The sequence below is a fragment of the Apodemus sylvaticus genome, chromosome 15 (assembly GCF_947179515.1).
Source record: "Apodemus sylvaticus chromosome 15, mApoSyl1.1, whole genome shotgun sequence".
Classification (NCBI taxonomy): domain Eukaryota; kingdom Metazoa; phylum Chordata; class Mammalia; order Rodentia; family Muridae; genus Apodemus; species Apodemus sylvaticus.
The window spans coordinates 50,194,132-50,208,298 of record NC_067486.1 but is presented as its reverse complement, the minus strand read 5'-3'; the positions used below and the strand labels follow the sequence as shown (position 1 = coordinate 50,208,298).

Here is a 14,167-nt window from a genome sequence, read left to right as displayed (position 1 = left end):
ATCTAACCTCTGTCATTCTATGAATTAAAGATTGGTTATCATTGACTTAACAGCTAATATGCACATGTGGTTGAATATAAAACATATTTGTCTTTCTGTTTGGACTACCTCACTCAGGATGAATATTTCCCCCTCTAGGTCCATCTATTTACCTGCAAATTTCATAATGTCTTCTTTTTTGATGGCTGAGCAATGGTACAATGTGTAAATAAACCTCATTTTCTTTAGCCATTCTTTTGTTGAGTGAAATCTATGTTCTTTCCAGTTTCTGGCTATCATGAATAAAGCCTCAATGAATATTACTGTGAATTGTCTCTGTGATAAGATGAAGCATCTTTTTGGTATATGCCCAAGAGTGGTATAGCTGGATCTTGAAATACATCTACTCCCACCTTCCTGAGGAGTCACCACACTGATTTCCATAATGGCTGCACAACTTTGCACTCCCAACAACAATGGATGAGAATTCCCCTTACTTTACAAACTTACAAGCATGAGCTATCTCTTGTTTCATTGATCTTAGCCATTCTGACAGGTGTAAGATGGAATTGCAAAGTAGTTTTGATTTGCATGTCCCTGATGGCTAAGGATGCTGAACATTTCTTTATGTGTTTCTAGCCATTTGGGGCTCCTTTTCTGGGAAGTCTCTGTTTAGATCCGTACCCTGTTTTAAAGTCAGGTTATTTGTATTCTTGATGTCCAGTTTTGCTGTTGTTGTTGCTTTGGTTTGTTTTTGTTTTTTTTTGTTCTTTGTGTATTTTGGATAGTAGCTCTTTCTTGGGTATAGTTGGTAAAAAAATCTCCCACTCTGAAGGTTTGTTTTAATGACAATGTCATTTGCAGTTCTGAAAATTCTAGGTGTCCTGAAGTCCCTTTATTAACTGTTGATCTTAGTTCTTGTACTAACAGTGTTCTGTTCAGGAAGCCTTCTCCTGAGCTGATAAGTTTACAGCTAGCTATTCCCCACTTTCTTTTCTATCAGATTCAGTGCATCTGGTTTTATGTCGAAATTCTTGATCCATTTGGAGTTGAGTTTTGTTAGGGTGTTAGGTGTGAATCTATTTGAATTCTTCTACATATTCCCATTCAGTTTACTATTTGTTGAAGAGTCTAGCTTTAAAAAATGAGGCGTCAATAGGTGTGTGACTTTATGTCCAGCTCTTCAATTCAATTTCATTGATCGACGTGTCTGGTTTTGTGCCAATACTACACTGTTTTTATTAATTTAGCTCTGTAGTACAACTTAAAATCAGGAATAATAGTACTTCCTGCAGTTCTTTTATTATTTGGGATTATTGTAACTATTCTGGTCTGTGTGTGTGTGTGTGTGTGTGTGTTTCCCTATGAACCTGAAAATTGTCTTTTCAAGATCTGTGAAGAATTGTGTTAGAATATTGATGTGGGTTGAATTGAATCTAGATTGCTTTGGTAGGACAGTCATTTTTACTATATTAATTCCAGCAGTTCATGAGCTTGAGAACTTTCTATCTTCTGATACCTTTTGTCAATTTCTTTCTTCAGTATCTTAAAGATTTTAGCATACAAGTCTTTAACTTGCTTCATTAGAGTTATCCCAACATATTTTTATATTATTTGAGACTACTGTGAAAGGTGATGTTCTTACCCTGATTTCTTTCTCAGTTTACTTATCAATTGTATATAGGAAGGGTATTGATTTTTTTGGCTAATTTTGTATTCAGCTATTTTGCTGAAAGTATTTCAGGAATCCCCCGTAGAATTTTAAAGGACACACACGCACACGCGTGCACACGGCACGTACACAGGTACGGACACACATGCAATCATATCATCTGCAAATAAAGGTAATTTTACTTCTTCTTTCCCAGTTTGTATCCCCTTAATTTCCTTCAGTTGTCTTATTTCTCTAGCTAAGATTTCAAGCATTATATTGAACATATATGGAGAGAGGAGACAACATTTTCTTGTTCCTGATTTTAGTGGAAATGTTTTTTTCTACATTTATGTTAATGTTGGCTATGAGCTTGCTGTATATGCCTATATTATATTGAGGCATGTCCCTTATTTCTCTAATCTCTCCAGAACTTTTATCAGGAAGGGGTATTGGATTTTGTCAAAAATAAAAACATTTTTGCATCTGATAAGGCAGTCATGTGGGTTTTTTCTTTCTTTCTGTATGCTTATCTAGTGGATTACATGTATTCATGTATGTATTGTGCGTCATCCCTGCATATTTGGAATCAAGCCTACTCGAACATGGTGGGTGATTTTTTCCATGTGCTCTTGCATTTGTTTTGCAAGTGTTTCATTGAGTATTTTCTTAAGGGAAACTGGTCTGTAATTCTCTTTGATCTTTGTGTAGTTTGGGAATCAGGATAACCTCGTAAAATGAATTGGGCACTGTTCCTTCCATTTCTATTTTGTAAAATAATTTGATGAGTATTGGAATTAACTATCCTTTGAAAGTATGGTAGAATTCTTCACTAAAAACAATTTGGCCCTGGGCTTTTTGATTTGCTTTGTTTTTTGTTTTTGTTTGTTTGAGAGACTTTTAATGACTGTTTCTATTTCCTTAGGAGTTATAGTCCATTTAAATTTTTTATCTGCTCTTGATTTAACTTTGGTAAATGAGAGAAAATTTTTTTGCCTATAGAGAAAATTATCCATTTATTTAGATTTTTTTTTCAATTTGGTAAAGTACAGGTTTTTAAAGTATGTCCTTTTGATTTTCTAGATTTTTTTCAGTATCTGTTCTTATGTCTCCCTTTTCATTTCTTTTGTTAATTTGGAAATTCTTTCTCTAGCTTTTAGTTAATTTAAATAAGGCCTTTTCAATCTTATTGATTTTCTCAGAGAACCAACTCTTCCTTTCATTAATTATTTGTGTTTCTATTTGGTTATTTATTTGTTTGTTTTGATTTTATTGATTTTAGCCCTAAGTTCCATGATTCTTTGATGTCTACTCCTTTTGAGTATGACTTCTTCCTTTTTGTATTAGAACTTTCAGGTGTGCTGTTAGTTAGTATATGAGATAATTCCAATTCTTTTTTTTTTCCTTCTTCTTGTTTAAATGTAGACTATATGAACTTGTCTTTTAGAATTGCCATTATTTTGTTTCCATATGTTTGGGTATGTTATGTATTCATTTTTATTCAGTTTAGGAAGTCTTATATCTTTTTCTTAATTTCTGTCTTGACATATTTTTCATTCAGTGAGTAGTTTCATTTCCCTGAGTTTGTAAATTTTCAGATAAATGTACAGTGTTATTCAAGGGTTTTTGTATCTGTTGAGACTTGTTTTGAGTTTGAGTGTGTGTTCAACTTTGGAGGAAGTTCCACGAGGTGCTAAGAGGAAGGTATATATATATTCTTTTGTGATTGGGTCAAATCTGTAAATATCGTTTAGGTCCATTTGACTTATAATGTTAATTTCCACATTTCTCTATTTAGTTTTTGTCTACATTATCTGTCCATTGGTGAGAGTGGGATATTAAAGGCACCCACTCAGTATGTGAGGGTCAATATGTGATTTAAGCTATAGTAGTGTTTCTTTTACACTTTGGGGTGCCCTTATGTTTGATGCACAGATATTAAGAATTGCAATGTCCTCTTGATGAGTTTTTCTTCTTCTGAGAAGTATGTAGCATCCTTCTATATCTCTTTGGATTAGATTTGGTTTGAAGCCTATTTTTTCAGATGGTAAAATAGCTACTCCAGCTTGCCTCTTAGGTCCATTAGCTTGGTATATCTTTTTCTATTCTTTTTAACCCAGAGATAATGTCTGTCCTTGATGTTGATGTTCTTGGATACAGCAAAAGCTTGGATCCTGTTTTCCCATCAATTCTGTCAGTCTCATCCAGCCCACAGAGCATTAAGCACTGAGCCCTCAATGGCTTTTCCAGCTCAAAATTTCAAACATTTCCACAATACCTCCATCTCAAACCAACATAGTTCAATTCATCAAAGCGACAACTCCATGTTGCAGGTACCAATGTCACTTCTTGCTGTGATAAACAGTATGACAAAAAGAAACTTGGGTGGGAAAGGGTTTATTTTAGATTACAAATTATAGTCCATTATTGAAGGAAGCCAGAGCAGGAGCTCAAGGCTGGAGACTAAAGCAGAAGCCACAGAGGAATGCTATGTAATGGCTTGCTCCCAGGTTCATGATCAGCTCTCTTCCTTGTACAACCTAGGCCCACTTGCTGGGGAATAGCACCTCCCACAGTGTGCTAGCTAGGCCTTGTCACATCCATCACCAATCAAGAAAATGCTCCAGGAGATGTGCTCATAGGCATATCTAACGGGAGGAAATTCTCTTAAGAGTTCCTCTTCCTCTATGTGTCAAGTTGACAATCAAAATAAGCCATCACTACTCAAGACTATAAAAGCAGTAAAGCTATTTATGGGGAGAAGAAACTCTCTGACATATAGACCTGTGTGCATGGGAGGCAAGGAGCTCCAGGGATATAGTGACCCTAAATTGTCACTCAAGCTGGGGTAGGGGTGTAGGTGACATAGCTACCTTTGAATCATCTATGTTTCTGTAAGTAACCCCTCACCTACAGTCCTATAACTCACTCTAATAAACCACTGCTCTACTAAAGCCATATTTTGGGGGGAGTCATTGCCTTGGTCTGTGACCTACCTGTAACTGGTTCCCTACCTGTAACTGGTTCCATTCCTCAAGGAAAAGTTGCACAACACATGGCTCAAAGTAAACCATGTATTTATGTCAGTCTCCAATGTGGTCCACAGGAGGAAACTTGAGAGCTCTAACCTTGATGACTAGAATTAGCTTTCTTATGATAAGTGAAAGAAAGAATCTCCTTTTTCTCTTCATACACTTGAAGTTACAATGCCTTCCCTTCCAGAGAATTTTACAAAGCAACATGATGGATGCATAGACTTGACTTTTAGCAGACACTAAAGCTGCCGGGTCTTGATTTTGAACTCATAGCACTCAGAACTCTGACAAGTACATTTTTTTCTTTTAAAATATTTTACTAGAAGGTATGTTATCCTAGCAGCACTAATATTCTGAAGCAGAGAATTCTATTAGCACATAGTGATGGTGGGCTAGGAACTAAGGACTGTATTTAACTTCACACTGTAACAGAAATTAAAAACAAAAAACAGAAAACTACACTTGATCTTAGCCAAAAGGCAGAGAAGCGATAGAAATTAAAAAAAAAAATCTTTAAAAGAAGACATATAAAAGAGGACATCCACAACATGCAGGAGTCTTCATTCAGCTAGAGAGTCCACTCTTCAAATGGGATATAATTTCGGTTTCAATGCTAAGCCTTTGGCTCTTTATCTTTCTCTGTCACTAATTCACTAGTATCTGACATCTTTCAGAGTGAGTCAGGATTCCCATAGCGTATTCCCAGTGCAGAGGAAACATGACGAAAGGGGATCCAAAAACTGCATGACCATCATCCTTAAACCGTGGCATCCCCGCCTGCACACCAACCCTTTCCAAAAGCAGACAGTTGGCTCAAGGGCAAACAGCATGTAGTGAACAAATGCCCTCTCTGCCAACATGGCACCAAATCTATATGAAAATGGGAATAATTGTGCTTAAATAAAGGGATCATTTTCTCTCTTTTGTGGCGTTAGACATTTGACATACAAATTTATTTAGACATTTGGGATATGAAATAGGAGCAAAAGACCCACAGAGAAAACTGGTTCCCAAAGTTACAGAAAGATATTAATAGAAAGGTGACTATATAGGAAAAGGAGAGGGACCAGTTGCAGGGAAAAGGGGACAAAGGACATGAATGGGATTGTGACTATGATTCAGTTACATTGTGTACATATGAGAAAAAATGTCCTACTGAAACCCATCTTGTACAATGAATGTATACTAACAAGAAGACCTTGTATATACTAAAATTAGAGGACAAAGCTATAAGAAGCCCAACCCAAAAGAAATGCAGTGTGGAAAGACAGTCAGCTGGTGGCCATAGGAACTGTTGATGCTGATCTAGAGAGCCTTATCAGAATTCCCTGAGGGTAAAGGCGTGAGGCTCTCTGCTGCTGATGGGGTGTCATGATAATTCTGTCACCAGAACCAGTCAGAGACTGAGCTAACTCAGTTCCTCCAGCAGGATGTCAGTGTCCACCTTGGCTTCTGTGGGGCGGTAGCTGCTGTGTTTGTTTCTGTGTGAATCCTGTGCAAGGGTGCCTGACTTTCCCTCTTAAACAAAGAAACAAACAGAACCTGTGTAACCGGCAGTCTGGGACAGAACCCTAGCAGCTTATCACAAGCTCAGTATTTCTTTGCAGTCTCAGGTTGCCACAATCTTTAAATTTTCATGGGAAATTTGCATTCTCCTCCTTCGAGAATCGGTACTAGTTTTTTTTTTATATATATATAAAAATGATGTTTAATTCATTGGCTAAAATAAACAATTTAGGGGATCAGCTACATTGTTTGCTCCAGTTGCTTCCTATGATTCTAAGCTTGAGATAAGGGCTACCCCGGTTTGAGAAACATGGTCTCATAATAGATTTTGTTCTCCTCAAGTTTTTCCTTATGAGCCAGACAAATGTGGTAGCTTTCCGGAAATGTGTGTGTGAATGCATGTGTGTGTGTGAGAGAGGACATGTGTGGGTGTGAGTGCTGTGTGCACATGAATGTCGTTACTGTATTACAGAACATCATTTGATTACAAAGTCGGAAGGCAGGTGCTTGACATATTTTAACCACTAATATTTGTCATTTTGTGATAAAATTTAACACTTGTTGCAAAAAGATGGAATCTAATATCCAAACCCAAATATGCTAATTTGTAGACATTTTAAATTTTCTCTTACAATAATAGGAGCTATGCTTTTCTTAAGCCAGTGGCAGGTCCCCTAGTTAATTGCAGGCCTGAAGGAAGCCCATTTCCTTCCACACAAACCTCACTAAGGAACTAATAGAGAGACAGAAAACAGAAGATACAGACAGGACAAAGACAAACAAGGACAGAAATTAGAATTAAAATTTAACTAAGGAGTAGGTTTTGTGTAAAGGACTTATTTTATTTAAAATTTAATTATGTGAAGAATTAAGTGTTTTATATTCTAATTTGTTCTTGATAGTTATTTAATGTTATTATTTATTAAAATCTGAAATAGAAATTAGATTTTTAAATTAAGTATTGACTCCCAATAAATCAAATCTAAATAATTAAGCATAATATTAATGGTGAGAGCATTCAGAGGGAGGAGGGAACCCAGCATGAAAGCCATTCTTGGTGAAAAAGTTGTATGTGTAAATGTTATGACTTTCTGAGCTAGCAATGATGGAAGAGACACACCCCTGCCCTTCAGGAGTCCACAGGGGTGGAAACAGCAAGCCCAGCTGACGGTGCTGTATGAACCAGGCAAGAGGTGGCTGTGAGCAGGGCAGGTAGGCAGGAGGTTGAGAAGAGTCTTCACAGGCAGGGCACCCCTAGAAGGGTTTTGAAAAAATGCTAGGTAATACTATGATGTGGACTTTTGTTCAGGACGATTCCAGACTGAAGCAGCTGTAGAGCTTCTATACAAGTTTCTGCCTGTAGAGCTATAAAGCAGCAGCAGCAGCAGCGTGTGTGTGTGTGTGTGTGTGTGTGTGCGCGCGCACGCGCATGCATGTGTAATATGTGTGTCTGTGTATAAGTGTGTGTCTGTATGTATGTGAGTGAATATGTCTATGTGTAGGTATATGTATGTATATGTGTGTCTGTCTGCGTGTGGTATGCATATGTGTGTATATGTGTGGTGTGTGTCTATATCTCTCTGTGCAGTGTATGTGTGTGCTTGTATGTCTGTGAGTGTGTATGCCTGTATGTGTTCATGTGTGTCTATGTGTGTGTGTGTGTCTGTAGGTATTTGTGTGTGGTATATGTGTATATATCTGTATGTGTATATATGTGTCTGTGGTGTATCTGTATGTGTATGTATATGTGGTGTGTATATCTGTATGTGTATATATGTGTCTGTGGTGTATCTGTATGTGTATGTATATGTGGTGTGTATATCTGTATGTGTGTGTGAGTGGTGTGTGTGTATGTATGCGTATGTATATATGTGTGTATGTGTGTGGGGTGTATTTATATCTGTATGTGTGTATATGTGTGTATCTGTATGTGTGTGTACTATATATGGTGTATGTGTAGGTGCATATGTGTATGTATATGTGTGTTTGTATATGTCTGTATGTGTTCTTGTGTGTATATGTGTATATATAAATCTATGTATTTGTGTATGGTATACATACATACAGATGCACACATAAAAAATAAAGGAAATGGGCAAGCAACATATTAAATAAAATTTCTGTATGTCCATCCTTGGGTACCTTTATAGTAAGACATAACATAGGCTAGATGTGATGGCACAGGCCTGTAATCCAAGCATTCTAAGGTAGAAGCAGGAGGATTGTGTAATCTAGTCCAGTCAAGGCTACAGAGCCAACTAGAGATGCATAAGGAGGCCCTATTTTAGCAAAACAAAACAGGACCACACACGCACAAAAAGGATGTAACAAAACAAAGTTAAGAACAAAATGTTTCCCTAGAAGCACTGAGGATTGCTGGCTACAAATGGAGATGGATTCAGAAGCACTATGTTGGGGAAATAGATTCTAAGAACCAACATGTTACACAGTTCTATGAATTTTCAAGATGGTGAACAATTCCTGGCAAGGCCCAGAGTATTCGTTTTATTCACAAAGAAATTATTTTCTTAGAACATGTGGTATTTTCTGAAGGTGTGTGGTGCATGCTCTGTGTTCACACATGACATGGGTTAGGTGTTAGGCTGTGAAAACTATAAGCAGCGATTCACCCACATGAATGTCTGGGGTATATTTACACATCATGCCGGGACACGGAACATATGTGATTAAACCAATCACAAGAACATACATCATCTCTGGCCTTTGCTGACTGCATGATAGACATGTACTCCTGCTAAATGATGATGAGAGGACACCCCCTAGAATGTCCAAACTGTCTAAAGGGCGCTAGTCCTGCCGAGAAGTGCTGCCCTGGCTGGTACCCTGCAGCTCCTTCAAAGCTTCAGCGGCATCCCGGCATCCCGTGGTCATCCCGGTGCCGCCCTGGTTCTTCCCCTCCCTCTTGCTCTCAGGGCCCCTCCCCGCCCAGCGCTCTGGTCCGGATCATTAGAAAGTATACGCACCTGCAGAGCTGAAAGTCTCCTAATCACCTTGTTATTCCCCCAGCTCTCACCTAATATGAATTCAATAAATGCTCAATAAAATTGTCAAAGAAATGCTAAAAAGCAAGCAAGCAAACAAACAAAATGCCAGAAATAAGACCAACCCTGAAAGTAGATGGTAGATGTTGTCATCCATCCAAATGGGAGCCTCTCTAACAGATCTATTGGAGATGAAGACACTATGATAAAAAGGGACATTTGATGATCTTTTTCCCTATTCATATCACCTTACATATTTCTCTACAGTCATTAGTCTTGGATTCAATGAATTCAGCACCAATTGTGTGCCAGGCACTAAGCTATACATTCTCTGACAGATTCACAATGCATCATGAGCACCAGCTAAGTACAAAATGTGGTATATTTAAATGTGACATTATACCTTCCTGGAGGTACCATGGGAGGGGGGGGTTAGTGATTAGTTCTGACCAGGGCATGGGGGAGAGCCTCTGCAGAGATGGGATCCGTACCTTCCATATATAATGATGCCAGGGGTCCTTGAGAATCTCATCAAAGGGCACTGGGAGGAAATACGTGTTTTCCCCACCTCACTTTTCAGTGCCTCTCAAAATGTAATGGAAGGCAGGTATCAGACAGAGGTTTACTGTTTTGCTCTCATCATCCTTTTTTGAGTGACTCCAAGCACTTCTGCAAACCTGAGATCAACTGTTAAAATTGACTTTGCCTAACGGAATGACACAATCTTAGCTCTTCTCTTAAACAGAAGTGTTAAAATTATCTTTTTCTCTCTTTTTACCATTAATGTATTGAGTCTGGTATTTGAGCCCCCGAGGTAGTAAGTTCACGGCCGAAACACAGTTCTTAGTTCAAATAGTCAATAAAGTAGACTTTGAATGTATTTATGCTTTCAGGGAGAGCAGTGAGGAAGACAGTAAAGAGAAATCAAAACTAAAATAACTGAACATATCTAATATTTAAGAGCCTCCATGTAGAGACCCGCCTAATTCCTTGTCTCAGACTGCTCTTGGGTAAAGCACACAACCAAAGGTTGTCGGAAGAGTCAAATGATTTCTGTTTCTATTTACTCTGAGCTTCTGAATTTTCTTAGATTGATTAGATTTTAAGAAAGTAAAATACATTAAGGGCCCCAGCGGAGAAGGTTTGCTCTTCCCCTCTCACAGTGAATACTGTCTTTCAGGCCCGGGGGACCCAAGGTCAGGGAATGCTGTGACCTTCCCAACTTAGCACAAAGGTGGCTTTTTTTCCACCGCGCTTTTTCTTCACTGGTTTTATGAGCCGGTGCCAGCTGAGTCTAGATGGTGTGAGCTTTACACTTGAATGAAACACTCCCTGCCCTCGGTTCTGGGAGCTCCACTCTGCTGCCTCCATCTGCTACCTCTGATAAATGCTCATATTTTAAATATGTTACAATCAGCATACGCCCAGTGCGGTTTTGCCTGCTCTATGCTGTAAACAGCTCCACGGGGTAGGGGGTGGGGGTGGGGGGAGGGGGACAGACTAACCCCACTGACTCAGCTGCTACCTGGGTGCAAAGAATCAAGGCAGAGGGAAGCCGGCTCTCAGTGAAAGTGCTAGAAGGAAGAGGAAGAAAATTGTCTGGTGGAGCCTCCAGCAAAATTCCTGCTGCATCTAGCTGGTGCAAAGATGCTATGAGAATCCTCCCACGGCTTGGGAGGTCCTGAAGACCGTGAACACATCTGAAGTTTGCTCATCTTGACCACAGGGTGGACCAAAGGGAAATTTACATTACTTCCCCTTTCAACCAACTGCTTTTGGGGAAGGTGGAGTAAGGCAGAGTGCAAGGTCTCTCAAAAGTGGAGAATCGCAGCAGAAGCTGTTGGGAATCATGTGATCAGAGGCTATTGGAGCCAGGCAGAGAGAGTCAGGAACTTCCTGTCCAATTCCTTTATCCTAGATGCATCTTAAATTCTCATGACTCAAGCTGATTCCTAGTGGCCTTTCTTCCACTTATCTTCCTTCCTTATTTCCCTCAGCCCAGCAGAGCTGATTCCTCCTCTATACAGAACCAAATACCGCAGAGTTACATTTCCTCCTGAATTTCTCTACTATCCCACATTTGGTCTGACAGCAAATGCTGTTGGTTCTCCTTTCTATATAAAGAACTTGGTTCCTGGTTATTATCCCCTCTTCTACAGCTGAAGTTTTATTTATTTTTTTAAGTCATACACAATATATACACAGGGTTTATAGGATATATATGTGTAAACACACACACACACACACACACACACACACATATATATATATATATATATATATATATATATATATATATATATATATACACATACAATATACATGTAATAATATATATCCCACTAAGCCCAGTTAGTGCTTCCTATATATACACAAGTTTAGGGCTCACCTAGGCTTGGGCAACTTGTCAGAGGTTTTATCCATAAGAGAACTGATTTCCCTCCCTCCACAGCCATTGAGTGCCTGCATTTCTTTCTGTAGTATATGGGCACAGGGGGTCTTGTGCTCAAACACATGCACTGGGGAACTTCAAAGGTTAAGAACAGGGGGTACCTTCCAGGGTAATGTAAAACCTGCTTTCTGTCTATACAGCTGAACCCGGTGTGCTTTCTAGCCTGGTGACCTTTGAATAATCTGTGTGTCTGGACACTTTCCAGCACCAGATTCTCTTCCAGACCTTTCCCATGGATTTGTTTTTCTCATTCAGTCTATGGGAGCCATCTTTATGGAGAGTGCTACAGGTACTTTAACAGAGAGTTTTCGATGCTGTCATGACTTATCTGTATTTAGCTTAGTTTGCTCTTCAAGGAGATTTATGCATGCTTTCTTGTGCACACAGGATTGAGTTAATTATCACAAGATTAGTTTCTACCAGATTGGGCTGTGTTTAAATATGTCTGAAATAAATCACTGGGGTCAGACTCCTGAAGTCTGAACCAACACTAGTTACTGAATTGTGTTACACTGAACTTGCCTCCTACAGCTCATCACTCTGATGCCCAGGAAAACACACACACACACACACACAAAAAATGTCAGAGTGGACACTTATGAACTTCCCCCAAATCCATGTTACTATGTCAACTGATGAAGTCTTGTTCAAGTGTTCTGTGGCAGCCATATTGTTGAGAGTTCATGGGTACAACATTCCTACCATGTCCAGAAACCCTACCCCACAGCCTTTGTCCTGGTCCTCTGGCTTCTACATTTTTCCCACCCTTTCTTATTTTCCCTGAGTAGATATATCAGTTGTGTTTGGGTACTCTTGGTTATTTTGACCAGTTGTAGATCACAGTAATAGTTCTCATCTGCTGCCAAAAGAAGATTTTTGATGAAGGGCAAGAGCTGAACTAATGTATATATAGAAGGATAAATATTTAGAAGGCAGCTGTAAAGTATATTAATTTAATGAGATGATTAGTTGTGGTTCTCCTCTAGGGTATATGGCCTCTTCAGCATCAAGTTCTTGGCTAGGCTTACAGTACCAAGCATGAGTTCCCTCTTACTGAGTTAGCCCTAAGCCCAATGAGAGAGCAGTTGGTTATCTCCAAGATGTAAGAGCCACTATTGCACTGTTGATGCTATGATGCTGGGCTTATAATTATTATGGTTCATAAGAACTACAGCTGCATAAGACTGTTAATAGCTTTTCTCCTCTGACAGCTGTCATAACAGCTTCCAACATTATGAGAGCTAGCCTTTAGGGAAGAGCCTTCCAGGTCAGTACTAGTTTAAATTCTCCAAGTCTATGACTGCGATGTCTTCGACAATGGGATCTTACCATCATGTTTTGGGAGACAGTCAAAAGCAATAGCAATAGCCTTCATATTTTGTAGGTATCTTGGCCCAATGACCAATAATTTGAAGGAAAATATCCCTTTTCTGGCACTGGGGCTTCTGTTCAATTATCTATGGCTTCTGTAGGGAGGAGGCACATTATCTCTTTGTGTAGGTAACTCCAATTAATCTATATGCATATATAGTATATGTATCTACACATAATATAATTGTCTTTCAAGTAAACTTCTAAAATAATACTTGCATTTAAACAACTTTCTAAAATCCTTCCCTTGCATCATTGCAATGGCATAAAGTTAAGTTTGTGCGAAATAAAATAGCTCCCTGTTTTAGTGACTGACATTTTAGTGGCCACATTTATTAGCTGACTTTGTCAGTACCACAACAGAAAATTCAGTACACTCAAGAAACCTCCTAATTGAAAATATTTACCATTTCTAGCTCTTTATTGAGTTTTCTAACATGTGTAATAGGCTTTTTTCTAAAGCAGTGTCCCATGTAATCCAGGATAGCCTCTAACTAGCTATGTATCTGAGGTTGCCCCTGATCCCCCTGCGACTACCTCTAGCATTACCAGTACTAGCATTACCAGCACGAGCCAGCATTCCAGGGTTTTCACTGACTTGTCAGCTGAGAGATACCACTCTTGGTCTCAAAACCTCTCATCAGGCTAAGAGTTAAAGTCTAGAGTCTCGGGAGGTCGTGAAGGAACTGGAGTGTCCATTATCCTTCTTCCTTTCCCTCTCTCTCTGATCTACCGTTTTCCCAAACCTAAGTTTCCTCAAATAACCCAGGCATGTCCCTGAGGCATGTCCCTTGCATTTTTCTGCCTCTTCTACCTGAATGGGCCTCTGGAAGCACCGCAAAGGTAGGGTTTTTTTTTTATAGTTTTTTTTTTAAATTAGTTTAATGTATTTTAACACCAAACTTATAGGAACAGCACAGAAGACAGACAACATTCAAAACATCTACTTGCATGTAGGACAACTCAGTTAGAAAAGTATAGTGAGTGGATGGAATCTACTGTGTGATAAAAATGCTACAAATACCATTTAGTTGCCATCAATAAGAAATTTACTTATTTTATAAAAAAAAAAATCCAAATGCTGGCACTGTCCAGAGAGTTTTAACAGGTTTATTTATAATTATTATAAAGTTGAACTGTGTTCACTGAAACATTTTGCTTGCATTGTTTT

General features: G+C 38.8%; 1 pseudogene; it reads right to left on the bottom strand.

Annotated features, from left to right (window-relative positions):
* Positions 1–4,999: 4,999 nt before the first annotated feature.
* Positions 5,000–5,157, bottom strand: LOC127666417 (uncharacterized; annotated as a pseudogene).
* Between the last annotated feature and the right edge of the window lie 9,010 nt (positions 5,158–14,167).